Raw genomic sequence first — 13,875 nt, forward strand, 5'->3', positions numbered from 1 at the left:
CTACACTTCCCAGTGATCGACTCATTGACTAACCCAAAATCCAAAGATAGGAATCAAGACAGCACTGAGGAAATAGTGTCATAAAACTACTTTCCATCCAAGACTGAAATTTCTGGAAGCTTCCATGACAAATGCAAAAATATGCCTTCTCTTAATTTTTCATTTGAGGACTGCTGTGCAACACTCCACAGTCTCCACGCTTTGTACTCAGGAGGCAAAACAACACAGAACAGGTGCCAGAGCAGCAGAGTGGGCCCGTCAGAAACCGGAAGTCAGAGGCCAGAATGGAACAGAGGGACCTCTGTCCCACCTAGACTCGTCCCCGGATCTGAGAGGCAGACTTTCATCTCCATCTCTAAGAAGAGTGGTGGCTGACAGAACCAGGAACCACTCCAGAAAAAGCCAGGTCCTTGAAGCTTTGCTCAGCCGACAGACAGTGTCTAAACTCTGAAGGGTGGAAACCCATTCCTTCCAGAAAAGATTCCTGTCAAAGCAGAGATAACTCTGGGTATCAAACTAAAGGGAGTGTAAAGAGCTTTTCACACCAGAGAACTCCCAGGGTGTCTCATAAGTGAACGAGAGCATCCTCAGAATACTTTAATTTACGCATCTACATGCTAGAAATCTGGGAAGTACTAGGCCACAAAGACTTTGTGAGGTCAGAAATGGCATTTTATTCAACTTAAAATCCTCAGCACTTACCAGAGAACCAGATACAGAGTCAATAATGAAAATATGAAGAAAACAGGAAGGGAGAGAGAATCCCAAAGACTGAAGTCCTTACCAGCTCTGTTACCAGTTTTGGCTTTCTTGTGATTCTCATGTAAGTTAGCATCAGTCCCAGTATAGATACCTGGGAAGAGCTACCTACCAGGGCACTGACATTTCATGCCTAAGGACAAAAATCTGAAAAGAATTAGGGACAGCCGTTAATAAATATAAAAATGGCTTTGTGTAGCGAACATCGGCATGTATTGAGTATTGCGTGCACTGCTCTCTTTACCCAATCCCCAACAAAACTCTCGGAAGCAGGCGTGACACTTGATGCTGCAGAGGAGCAGACGCACAGGAGGGCAGACAGTCTGTGTCACACAGCCAATCAGCAGTGGAGACTGCCTTTTAGGTCAAGATTTACCTGGCTTGAGAACCAATGCTCTGAAGCAACATCAAAGACTCTAGAAGGAGGCAAAGCTTTGACAACAGCTGCACGAGACAACGATGCAGATACAACATCCAACAGATGACACAGGAGCGATTCCGAGTCCCTAAAATGTGACTTGAGTTCTCTCTACATCGCATCATGATCAGGGGCTTCTAGAGTGGTGACCTCAAACTTGCCTGACCACATGCTCCAAGAAATAAGGCAGTATGAGAGTTCTTTAGACTAACTACTAATGAAGATCCTACTTACAACAGATTTATTTTCAAGAGTCGAGAGAAGCACTTGGGCATGAGCTCATACTGTGCTTTTGCTGTCAGTGGAAATGATGCACGTAAACCTGACCATGAGCATGACAGTCTCCTTTCATCCTCTTTCCCCAACATCACATTTGTGAGACACTGCCAGGGAGGACCATGAGCAATCCCAGCAGGGATTTCTCTTGCAGACCCACCTTGCTCTCCTGGCCTATCAGTTCAAGTCCTCAACTCACAAGGCTCCCTTAATCCCTTGTGAAGTGAAACATTCCAAGACCCATAGGGCCTCTCACCTGATCAGTATCCACTGAATCTCATCCTTCTCAACCCTAGTTAGTGGTTCCCTGAAAAAGTAGCTTTCTGTTGCCACTTAGCAAGCAGCTCAGCCCTCCATGAAGGTCTCCAAGGGTGCTGAGGGTTGGGTCATTCCCAGCCAACCTCAGGACCCAGAACAGGCAGGGCTCAGTAGGAAGCTTATGATGGTAATTTTCCTAAGCAACCAGAAAGTTCTTTTAAAGAAATTCAAACAAGAGAAAAGCTTCATTCACAAAGCAGTTCACTGCAGCATTATTTACAATAACAAAAGAGAACTGGTGAATATATTAAAGGTCCGGCAGGGAAGAACTCTGAATGACTTAAATGTGACATTCTCACATGATGAAGACTACATCTCACATGATGAAGACGACAGACAAGACTTGCGGGAGGTACTTATTGTCGCTGGAAAACGTTCCCTTATAAAGTCACTTGACAAAAGCACAAAGCACAGAAGTATGTAAGCCATGCAATTTTCCCTTGTTAAAAGCTCACAGAAAATGAGGTGGAAAGGAAACGCTCAAATGTTAATGATCCTACTGTACTCTGATCACTCTGATCAGAGTTACTATTTTTCATTTCTGTTCCTTTTTCAGGCGTCTTCAACAGCTTCCAAATGATCTATAGTTGGCAAACAATTCTTCTAAAAGTGAGGGAAATGCAACACTTAAGGAATTAAGCACTAAGTTGACTATTGGGTCAGCAAAGATGAAGGATGAGCGATTCATTTGTATATTTTTCAATATAGAACTTTGCAGAATTCTCTTTCCTTCTCCAAAGATCCTAACAAGGCCAGGTTTCTGCTAAGGGTTTACTGGTTACTCTGTTGCAGTTTACTATAGGGCAAAGCTGTCTAGTGGTCAGTTCCCCATTTGGTGAAAATTAATGCTTTTATGGGTTTTCTGGGCACTTGAGAGCCCTCATACTTTCTCTTGCAGCAAGACATGGAAAATAATACTTTTACAGCAGTTTCTATAGTTTAAACAATGTGTCCCAAACAGCAAAGCTATTTAGGAACATTCTTCTCTAAACATTTCATGACATATTTCATTATAAACATTTTATAAAATGTTAAAACAGTTTTAAATACAAAATTACATATAACTCATGCTTAGTAAAAAAGTGATCTAAACCACCAAAGTGAAAAAATATTTTTCTTCTTTAAAAAATTATTTTAAGAAGCCACAAGGTCAAATTGGCAATACTCAATAAATCCATTGCCAATAACTACAAATAAAATTAAATAGCACGACAAAAGTCCTAACAAATTGTCTGGCCTCAGCACAGGCTTAGGGCACTAAGGACAGCTTTGAGCTATGTTCGTGCACCACCTCTCGTCCCTAAGTGGTGCGCTGGGTAATTTCCTATGACAGCTCCCCTGGGCTGTGGCGCCCAGCTGTGTGGTCAAGCACCAGTCTAGATGTTGCTGTGAAGGTGTATTTTCACTCTTAATTTTTCCTTTCTGTTGGCCATGCTGGGCCTCCGTTGCTACGCACTGGCTTTCCCTAGTTGTGGGGAACCAAGGCTGCTCTCTAGTTGTGGTACATGGATTTCTCACTGCAGTGGTTTCTTGTGTTGGGGAGCCTGGGCTCTAGGGCAGGCAGGCTTAGTTGCCCCAAGGTATGTGGAGTCTTCCTGGACCAGGGATCGAACCTGTGTCCCAGCACTTGCAAGCAGATTCTTAACCACTGGACCATCAGGGAAGTCCCAAGGTATTATTTCATGTAAAATAATTAAATCAATAGACTTCAAGTAAAGTAGATTACCCTCCAGAACGTGTGTGGGCCTCATTCAATCAGCTTCAAGATCTTAAAAGGTTTCCCAAGGAAGAAGGAATTCCCCCAGGCCTGAACTATGGAAACCCTGCCTACTGCCTGTAGCAGAATTTGGACTTAGACGGAGGCATCAACTTTTAGTTGAGTATCCCGCCTATGGCTGGCCTGTCGTATGCATTTCCAACTTGCCAGCCCCCATAAGAATGTACGTCAATGCCTTAAAATAAATCTCAGTATCCCCTTATCCGCTTTCCCCCTGTCTCTTCTGCTCCATACAGAGATAGATGGATCTAGATGTATATAGATCTATATATCCCATTGGTTCTGTTTCTCTGGAGAACTCTGGCTAATACAGGCAGAGTGGCCATAATTCTTAATTAGCTTGAGGCAGGCCCAGTTTACACCTGTTGTGGTCTAATTAAGAGCTACCCTTTTCCCTCTGAAATGTGTCCCGGCTGGTGTAATAAATCACATGATCTCTTTACACACAGAGCTAAAGATAGATTTATGATATTCCTAAGTAATGAGCTCTTTTCACTTAAAATGTTGTGTTTCAAACTTCCTGGTGACCCGCAATAAGAAATGTATTTTCTGTCACAAAACATAACTGACGCTCATGATGTGCAATGCAATGATCTCTATTATATTTTATAATGTGTCATTTCAAATGCTCTCTGCAACCCACTGACTTCACAGCATGATCCATGGATGGGATTGTAACTCAGTTTGAAAAGCACTGACTTAGACGAATGCAGGGCTGGCTGGCAGGCAGTGTTTGTATCTGCCCCAGGGACACATGGTGACAGAGAAGAGGCAAGAGCAAGGCCCATGTATCAGAGATTCTACTTGGTCTACGCTGCATACAGTCTTCAATATCCCTCCTCCTAGATATAAATAAGTGAAAGTGAATGTCACTCCGTTGTGTCCCTCTCTTTGTGACCTCAAGGACTATGCAGTCCATGAAATTCTCCAGGCCAGAATACTGGAGTGGGTAGCTGTTCCCTTCTCCAGGGGATCTTCACAACCGAGGGATCGAACCCAGATCTCCTGCATTGCAAGCGGATTCTTTACCAGCTAAGCCACCAGGGAAGTCCCCATATATATTAAAGTATATATAAACACACTTTAATGGCATCATCTTTTAGGATTTTAAATAGCTCAGTTAGAATTCCATCCCTTCCACTAGTCTTGTTGGTAGTAATGTTTCCTAAGGCCCACTTGACTTCACACTCCAGAATTGATGCTCTCGAACTGTGGTATTGGACAAGACTCTTGAGTCCCTTAGACTGCAAGGCGATCAATCCAGTCCATCCTAAAGGAAATCAACCCTTAATATTCCCTGGAAGGACTGATGCTGAAGCTCCAATACTTTGGTCACTTAATGCAAAGAGCCAACTCATCAAAAACCCTGATGCTGGGAAAGATCGAAGGCAAAAGCAGAAGGGGCAGCAGAGGATGAGGTGGTTGGATGGCATCACCGACTCAATGGACAAAGGTTTGAGCAAACTTGAGAAATGGTGAAGGACAAGGAAGCCTGGCATGCTGCAGTTCATGGGGTCGCAAAGTGAGACACGACTTAACTGAACAGTGAACGAAATATAAACACGTCAATTAAGAATATGATTCTGAAGTGTTTTCCTTTAGTGAATCTCCAGTTTCTTGTGAATCTTACACACAGAGAAGAGGCAAAAGGAATAATACTGGAATCCTATTGGGTTATGCCGTCTCTAGCTTCTCCTTTCTCCAACTCAGTTAATTTCCCTTACAGGAAGACCTATAAAGTCCAGATTCCATCTGCAGCCATTCAATAAATATCCATGGACTGCCTGTCAGACAGGGCAAGGCAGGATTTCCCTGTTGCAGAAACCAGTACTCGAGAAACCAAGCACCATACTCAGAGAGTTGGAGAACTCAGGTTTCTTACACCAGCGGGCTCAGAGGAGTTAACACTCCAAGCTCTGAGCTCTGAACAAAGGGGTTACAGAGTTTTTATAGACAGACGCTAGTGGGCAACACTAGCTGCTAATAGGCTGGTTTAAACTAAGCAGTTTCACGTGCATGGGAACAGCAGTCAAGACAGGGAGGGGGATGCCTGATCTTTACACGGACAGGCATGATTAAGCATCTTGGCAGGGGCTGGGTGACTGCAACGAGCAGGACAAGGGCGAGTGAGATAAGCTCCAGCTCCTAGTATTGTGAGTCCCCACTTTCTGAGACCACATGACCTACGTGATCCAGACTTTACAAGGAGCAAGCCGAGTTACAGAGACAGAAGGAGCAGGCGGTGATGTAAAACTTGAACTTTTCCTGTTCATCCCTAGCCACAAGTCCCAGCAGCTCTCAGCAGCCATAACTGCATGTCTGTATGCCAGGCTCCTTGGCCCATCTTTAGAGTCCTTTCGGCCTTTTGTCTCCTTCACTGCACACCTTTCCATGGCCACTGTTAACACACTTATCCACACATGCACCCTGGTCCCAGCATCTCGCCACAGCCTTGGGTCAAATATTCTTCTCCGCAACCCCAGGCACCCTGCCAAGTTTCTCCTCATCAAAAACTGCATCCCTTCTTCTTAAAACTGCCCCTGTTTGCAGATGACATGATGCTACACATAGAAAACCCTAAAACTGCGACCAGAAAACCACTAAAGCTCATTGATGAATTCGGTAAAGTGGCTGGATACAAAATTAATATATGGAAATCTGTTGCATTTCTATACATTGACAACAAAATACCAGAATGAGAAATTAGGGAAACAATCCCATTTGCCATCTTGCCAAAAAGAATAAAATACATAAGAATAAATCCACCTCAGGAGGCAAAAATCCTATATTCCAAAAACTATAAGACACTGATGAAAAAAGCTGAAGACCACACACATGGAAAGATGTATTGTGTTCTTGGATTGCAAGAATGAGCATTGTCAGTCACTATGCTTCCCAAGGCAATCTACAGACTCAGTGCAATCCCTATCATATTACCAGCCGCACTGGTCACAGAATTAGAACCAAAAATTAAGGCTGCCTTGGGGAGCTGAAAAAGTGAGGGGGGTCAGGGAAGCACAAGGCAGAGACGGGCGGGAATGGACCGGAAGTGTCAGGTGAAGGGGGCAGAACATGAGCGGTTCAGGAATGAGTGGGTTGAGACAGAGGGGGACATGCTGCTGGGACGCAGCCAGGGCAGAGATGAGGTGCTCTTGATGGAGAGTCAATCACACAAGACAAGAAAGGCAAAGGCCAAGGGGACAGGAAGGTGTATCACAGAGTGATCAAGGCACAGGCACAGCTCAAAGCTCTGTTCTGCCGCACTGGCTGGGGGACCTGACAAAGGCCACCTCCCCATCTCAATTTCAGGATCTGCAGCTGTCAGACAGGAAGGAAAACCAGCACTCGGTGGGCAGCAGAGGCAACGGGCCGCGTGAGAAGGCCTAGCGGGCTGACTGCAGGCTCCCCGGGGCCCGGTCCGCAGCCGTGGCCTCTCCCGGGCCGGCGTGCATCCCTGCGAGACTGGAGAGCTGCCCGTCTCCAGTCTCTGTGACTACAAAGGCACAAGGTGTGGCCAAGAGGAAAGGGACACTCAGCTTCAGTGTTTTGAGAGTGACTGTCACTCAATTAAATGCAAATACATTTTTAACCAAATGACAGTGTTTTAGAAAGCTTCCTCTTCTAGTCTGTTTGGAGACCAAAACTTAAGATCTCCAAAACTTGCTGATGTAAATTCCATAAACCCAAGTAAGCAGACAATTGCTCAATTACCATACACATGGTCACTTGCCAATAAAACAGGAGGAAGCTAAAAAAGAAAAATGCAAATGCCTTATGCAGGCCTAGATGGCTTCAGCAACAGACTGAAAGGGACTCAACAGAGAATAAAACACCAAACTGAAACTTATTAATACAAAACCAGGCATCTTTTCTAATTAATTTTGCAGATAAGAGCTGAATAAATTAAAACTGAATATCTTCTTATCTAAAAAGTAGAAAATGATTTTGTTTAAATATCTAGGCTCTCAGCAATAAGAAAGTACTAAATAGCAAGCCACAAAATTAATGTAATTAAATTCAAAGTGATATTCAGATTACAACATTAAATGTGAAATTTGACTAAAACAACAACCGAAGCATTATTCTTCATGATATATTCAGATAAAATCATCTTATCTAAGCCTCAAAGAATGATCTGTTCATTCTTTTGAAAGACATATTTCTATTGAGTTATGCAATATCAATGGGCAGGCAAATTATCTGAGACAGAAAGCATCAGTTAATGGAAAAATGAGAAAGTTAATAAACGAAGTCAAACTGGGTATTTTATGAGTGCTGCTGAAAATACAATTCATAGAAGTAAAATACCGATTACTTGTCTTAAAGGCTATGTGTGATAGAAATCATTTAAATCAATTGAGTTACTGTTTCTTGGCAATTTGATAAAAAGGGAAAACAGTGTAACAGGGAGTCAAGTGCTCCTTTGGGAGGTGAAAAACAAGCCAGCTGGGTTTCTGAGTATACCTTACTCTGTTTGTGTATTTTCCCCTTGTTTTAAAAAAAAAAAGACAGGAAAGATTTCCTAAATCAAGCTGCTAGAGTCCTGGAATTTGTAGAATTTAAATTATAATTACAGATTTGGTTACGATGAGTATTCTCTCTGTCCTCCAAGCCCCATCGGAATTGAGAGGCTGATCACCACTCACTTGAACCTTGACTTCTGCAACTGTTAAATCCTTTGGGACCAGAACTCGGATGTGAAATCCCACTCACTGTGAAACTGGGTGGAAAATGAGAATGGAGGCTCCAGAATATCTTCATGAACTAAGGCGGAGTGAAGCCATCCACGGGCAGTCTTGGTTCGGCTTTTCCCCACTGCATCCTTTATGAGCATCCAACAGTGTTCACTTTGGGGAAAGTAGAAATTGTAATGCGTGGACTTACTGACAAGACCACTTCCTTTTCTTAATTGAAATGCAGTTGATTTGGGGGAATTCTCTGGTGTTCCAGTGGCTAAGTCTCTGTGCTCCAATGCAGGGGGCCTGGGCTGGATCTCTGGTCATCGAACTAGACCCCCTATGCTGCAACTAAGGGTTTACATGCCCTAAATAGAGGCTCCACATGCTGCAACCTGAAGACCCCTCACGCCACAGCTAAACACTGAAGATCTCGCATGCTACAGCCAAGACTCAGCACAGCCAAACAAATAAGCATTTTTTAAAAAAGAAGGAAAAGAAACAGGGGATTTACAATGTGGTGTTCATTCCAGACACACAGCAAAGCAACTGAGTTACGCATGCATGCGGTGCTGCTGGTTCTGGAGGTCTGCTCGCTCAGTCGCGTCTGACTCTGGTAACGCCATGGACGCAGCCTGCCAGGCTCCTCTGTGCGTGGGATTCTCCGGGCAAGAATACTGGAGACTGGAGTGGGTGGCCATTTCCTTCTCCAATACACACAAATACATCTATTCTTTTTCAGATTCTTTTCCCTTACAGGTTCTTGTAAGATACTAAGTATAGTTCACTGTGTTAGATGGTAGGTTCTTGCTGGCTATCTATTTTAATATGTAGTAGTGTGTGTATGTTAATCTAAGACTCTTCCTTTTACAATCTATAATTATTAATTAAATTATCCTCATAAATATTAAGCATCAACGATATCCTCAGGCAGGGTTCTGCAAACTTTCTCTATAAAGAGTCAGAGAGTACATATTTTAAGCTTTGTGGTTCAGAAGGTTTCTGTGGCAGCTATTCAACTCTGCCTTGTGTGGTAAAAGCTGTGTCCCATTAAAACTGAACAAAATCAGAACCTCCCTCCCTCCTCCCATCCCAGCCCTCCCTCTCAAGGGGGAAGAGACATGTGTTTACCTGTGGCTGATTCATGTTGATGTACAGCAGAAATCCACACAATATTATAAAGCAATTATCCTCCAAATAAATATAAATGAATAAATTTTTTAAAACCAACAAAATCAGGCAGCCAGCCTACAGGTTGGGCTTTGCTGACCACTGCTCTGACAATCAACTTAAGAAATAAAAATGAGCTTAAAATCTCAGTGAGCTTTCCATGCTTTTCTGCCTTGGACATCCTCAAGGAAACAATCTTGTTTATTACACAAGTTCCCCAAATTCTTTAAAGACTCTATGAGGCTACCCTTGAAAGATGGCAAGTTTTCCCTTGAGTCAACTGTGATTCTGTCCTTTAGCTGGAGGGATGGCATAAAGTCTTCAAACAAATTAAAAAGAGTATACCTGAAATTGAATTGCTGGCTCCAGACTCTTACTTATCTCATTTAAGACTAGTCAGGGGCCTTGGCTTTAGTGACGGCTACACAGTTGAGATGAACAAATACACGACAGTAACAGCAGTCATAAAAATAAAGCATTAGAAAGGCAGAGAGTGAAATTCACCTTGGAAACCCATTCATGAAGATAACACTAACCCAACACACCTGGGGATTAAAGAAATCCAAGGTCTAAAAGAAATGTCATACAATCTTCCTATCTCTGCTTTATATCTTATTATTAATCTTCATGGGGATCTTCAGCTTTTTTAAGCCCCAAACTCTCTGCTTCAGGCACACTTTATAGCGGGATTAACACAAACTAGGGCCCCATGAACTTCCTGGATCTTTGTAGGTCAATATAAATATCCATCACCTGCAACCTATACAAGGTTTTCCTGGAAGTCAGGTTGACTTAGCAATGTGCAAGCCCCTTCAACCAGAGGTCCCAACTTCTGGGGTCTAATCTGAAGTGGAGCTGATATAATAATAATAGAAATAAAGTACACAATAAATGTAATGCACTTCAATTCATCCCGAAACCATCCCACCCCTGGTCCCTGGAAAAACTATCTTCCGCAAAGCTAATCCCTGGTGCCAAAACGGTTTGGGACCGCTCGCTGCCTTAAGCCACTTTTAAGAATGCTACATGGAAATGAACATAGCATACTACTATGAAATTTAAGAACATACAGGAACTGAAATGTTAAGTGTTCATGAAAGCTGTTTTATCATTAAATGCTTATGTAAGGAAAATGAAATCCAGAAGTCATAATAAGGGTTCTGGTTTCCCAAGGAGTTTATATAGAGAACGCTAATAATTTAATATAGAATATGGATTGGGGGAGGGGAGCAGGAAGCCTGCACTAAAGGGCTTTCAGATTTGGTGAATGTAAGTCAGAAGTCTCAAGTGGAGGGGGCCAGGGAGGGGCCAGAGCCTTCTCTGAACACTCCTTTGCTTTGCTGATAATTTCTGAAAACTAGAATGATGTTTGGCCAGGAGGTCCAAATATTAACAAATGTTTTCTTCTCCAAGCCGAGTGATTTCCTCAAAGCTGTAACAGGCACACCTATTTTTGCAAAGACTGAAAGCACTCTAGTGTGGTGGTTTCAGCTCTCTTAGTAACACATACCGCAAAGGCAATTCCCAGCAAAGTTATGTCAATAAAAACAAACAAACAAATGGAATTTTGATTCAGAAAAGAACCCAAACACATTCCCTAAGCAGACTACATTATGCATCTGTTACTGCAGGCGGGGATGAGCCCTCTTGGCTGGAGTGGTCCCCAGGGCAGCAGGGTCAGTAAGCCAATCAGATGCTTCCTGGGGACCTATAGGCACAAAGAGGCAGATGCTGCTCAAAGCTGCATCTTTGCCATGGCGTACGGCGCCTTCTGATGACGTGACACACCCCGTCACACACGGAGGGCAACCGAATTACAACAAGACACCAAGTCGGAGAGATGCTTGGTGGTGTTATAATGGACAAGTTTGTGTTCTCTGCTGGGGAGAGAGGAAGCTTGTTTAACTCTTTCACCGAAGCTGGTTATTGTTATAGTTATTCCTAAATATAATTTTTAAGATAATTTATTTGTGGCTGTGCTGGGTCTCTGATGCTGCCTGGGCTTCTCTCTAGTCACAGTGTGGGCTTCGCAGGGCAGTGGCTTCTCTTGTGGAGTGCGGGCTCTGGGGGTTGGGGCTTCAGCGGTTGCAGCGCCCGGGCTCCAGCACATAGGTTTAATTGTGGTGTGCAGGCTTAGCTGCTCCGAGGCACGTGGGATCTTCCTGGATCAGGGACCGAACCCAAGTCTCCTGCATTGGCAGGCAGAGTCTTTATCACTGAGCCACCAGGGAAGCCCCTAAATATTATTTTTTAAAGTAATTGCTTCTCCAGCCTAGTAAATGGCTTCTTCAGGGTATGAGGTTATCACTACATAAAATACATTTTACTAAGTAATCTAAAAGATATGGAATCGTATTATGGAATACAGTTATCCAGTATGAGGCAACTGTTGAGACACATGAATTATTCTCCTTCATGTGTCAAAATATATTACAAGGTGTTTTGATAGGTAATGAGATCAGAGTTGGAAGGAGAATTTAGATAGACACACAAACAGCTAATTTTGATCAAGATGAAAGAGACTCCGCTAAGTGACATGCCCGAGGTGACACCCCCATTGGTGACTGTAGAAAGGAGGCTAGAATTCTCACCTCAGAACCCCCCTGCGCTCCCACTCAACAGGCACACGCGAGGCACCTGCTGGTTTAAGGGGAAAGCAGCTTCTAAACCTACTGCTACGATTCCCTCTCCTAAATTTAAGGAAGACGGTTCTCACCTAAATTTAAGAACAGCTATTGCTTAAATATCCACAGGGAGCACCAGTGATACTGTACGCCATTATTAATAGAGCCAGAATCTAGTACTTTAGTTGGGCTCTTTTTGTTTTCAATTTTATTATTTTTTTTTTAGATTCTGTAAGTCAATTCTTTCCCATCCAGAGTGGTTTAAAACTGTGTTTGCTTTGGCAGCACATACACTAACAAACTGGAATGATACAGAGAAGATTAGAATGGCCCCTGAACAAGGATGACATGCAAATTCATGAAGCATTACATATTCTTCTAGTGACTGCCAAGACAGAGGCAGTGGTAGACAGTAAGAGTGGGAGTGTGGGATTAGCAGATGCAAACTATTATATATAGAATGGATAAACAAGGTCCCACAGTATAATGCAGGAGAACTATCGTCAATATTCTGTGATAAACCATAATGGAAAAGAATATATACATACATACATACATACACATACATGTATGTAATATATAATACATATATGTATGTATGTACATATATATACATACATATATATATATATAAATGAGTCAATTTGCTTAACAGCAGCAGTTCAACACAACACTATAATCCAACTACAATTCAATAGAGATAAATTTAAAAGAAAAAAGACTAAGTTATATAAGAATTCCCATCTATGCAACTCCGCTCATGCTGTGTGGCTCTGTCCAGTATGTTCTCCATCATGTCTTTTCCTTTTCTGGTAAATTTCTCTCCTTCTGATAACACGATTCAGGTATCATTTCCTTTCTGAACTCTTCTCTGAGTCACACATTCCTCCTGCAAAGTTGTTAATGACCTCTTTCATGCTCAGCTTTTACTTTAGCATTTCTGTGGCTACATTCACCCATCACACCCCTTGGTAGTTATTGGTTTACACATCTGTCTTCCATATGATATCTTACAGAAGAGCACAGTCCATTTTTTTCATTTTGCTATTTCCAGAATCCAGCAAAGTATCTAAGTGGTATCCAATACATGTATTTTAATGCTGAAGAGTCGGACACGACTGAGCAACTGAACTGAACTGAATGCTGAATTTGAGAGTGGACAATTCAAAATCAAGCCCGTGGAATGAGTTTAATTATCCAATGAGAAACACAAGCCTGTTATCAGCTGACAGCAAACTGTTCCCCATAGCTGTGACTTAGAAATTACCTTCATAATAGGTTAACAGTCTTAAAGTAGGAACTAAACTAAACTCAACAACAAAATCACCACCATTTCGTAAGAACTATCAAAAGAGCAGGTTGTACGAAAGCAATGATGACTAGGAATTCATTTCTAAACTTGAAAAGGGAAATGAATCAAACGATTGTCTCAATAGACTTTTTATCCTCTACTCCCTTGCTCCATCTCCAGGATCATTCTGCATGGTTGGTATTATCTAAGGCACACATACAAGCTGCCTTGGCCAAATTTCCCTGGCCGCTGCCTAACCTCCAGCATCTGTCCTGGTACCCACTCTCTGCTCCCACCAAAGGTCAGACACGTCCATCTTTCTCAGCAGGATGTGGACAGATCTGCACCTGTGAAGGATGTGGAGGAGCCCTGAGGAAGCATCTCACCAGTTTCTGTGTGCTGGTCTCTGAACCAGGACCCGCTCAACAACAGTGCCTCGCAGGTGATCTCATGCCTCACGGAAACCTCATGTACCAGGCAGCTTCTGGGGCGGGTTGCTAAAATGCTAATTGCTGTCAAGGGACTGGTGGCAACCATGTGAGCTGTTCGTGTCACGAGCCAACTCA

At 42.9% G+C, this 13,875-nt stretch overlaps 1 protein-coding gene and 1 non-coding gene across 2 annotated transcripts in view; one reads left to right on the forward strand and one right to left on the reverse strand.

Moving 5' to 3' along the window:
• FAT3 (FAT atypical cadherin 3) overlaps positions 1 to 13,875 on the reverse strand; it is a 688,930-nt gene that overhangs the window by 562,255 nt on the left and 112,800 nt on the right. The window lies entirely within an intron of this gene.
• On the forward strand, positions 12,288 to 12,396 carry LOC112585372. The gene has a single exon (XR_003109837.1). It is a non-coding gene; the product is annotated as a U6 spliceosomal RNA (small nuclear RNA).

Source organism: Bubalus bubalis, chromosome 5 (assembly GCF_019923935.1).
Source record: "Bubalus bubalis isolate 160015118507 breed Murrah chromosome 5, NDDB_SH_1, whole genome shotgun sequence".
Classification (NCBI taxonomy): Eukaryota; Metazoa; Chordata; class Mammalia; order Artiodactyla; family Bovidae; genus Bubalus; species Bubalus bubalis.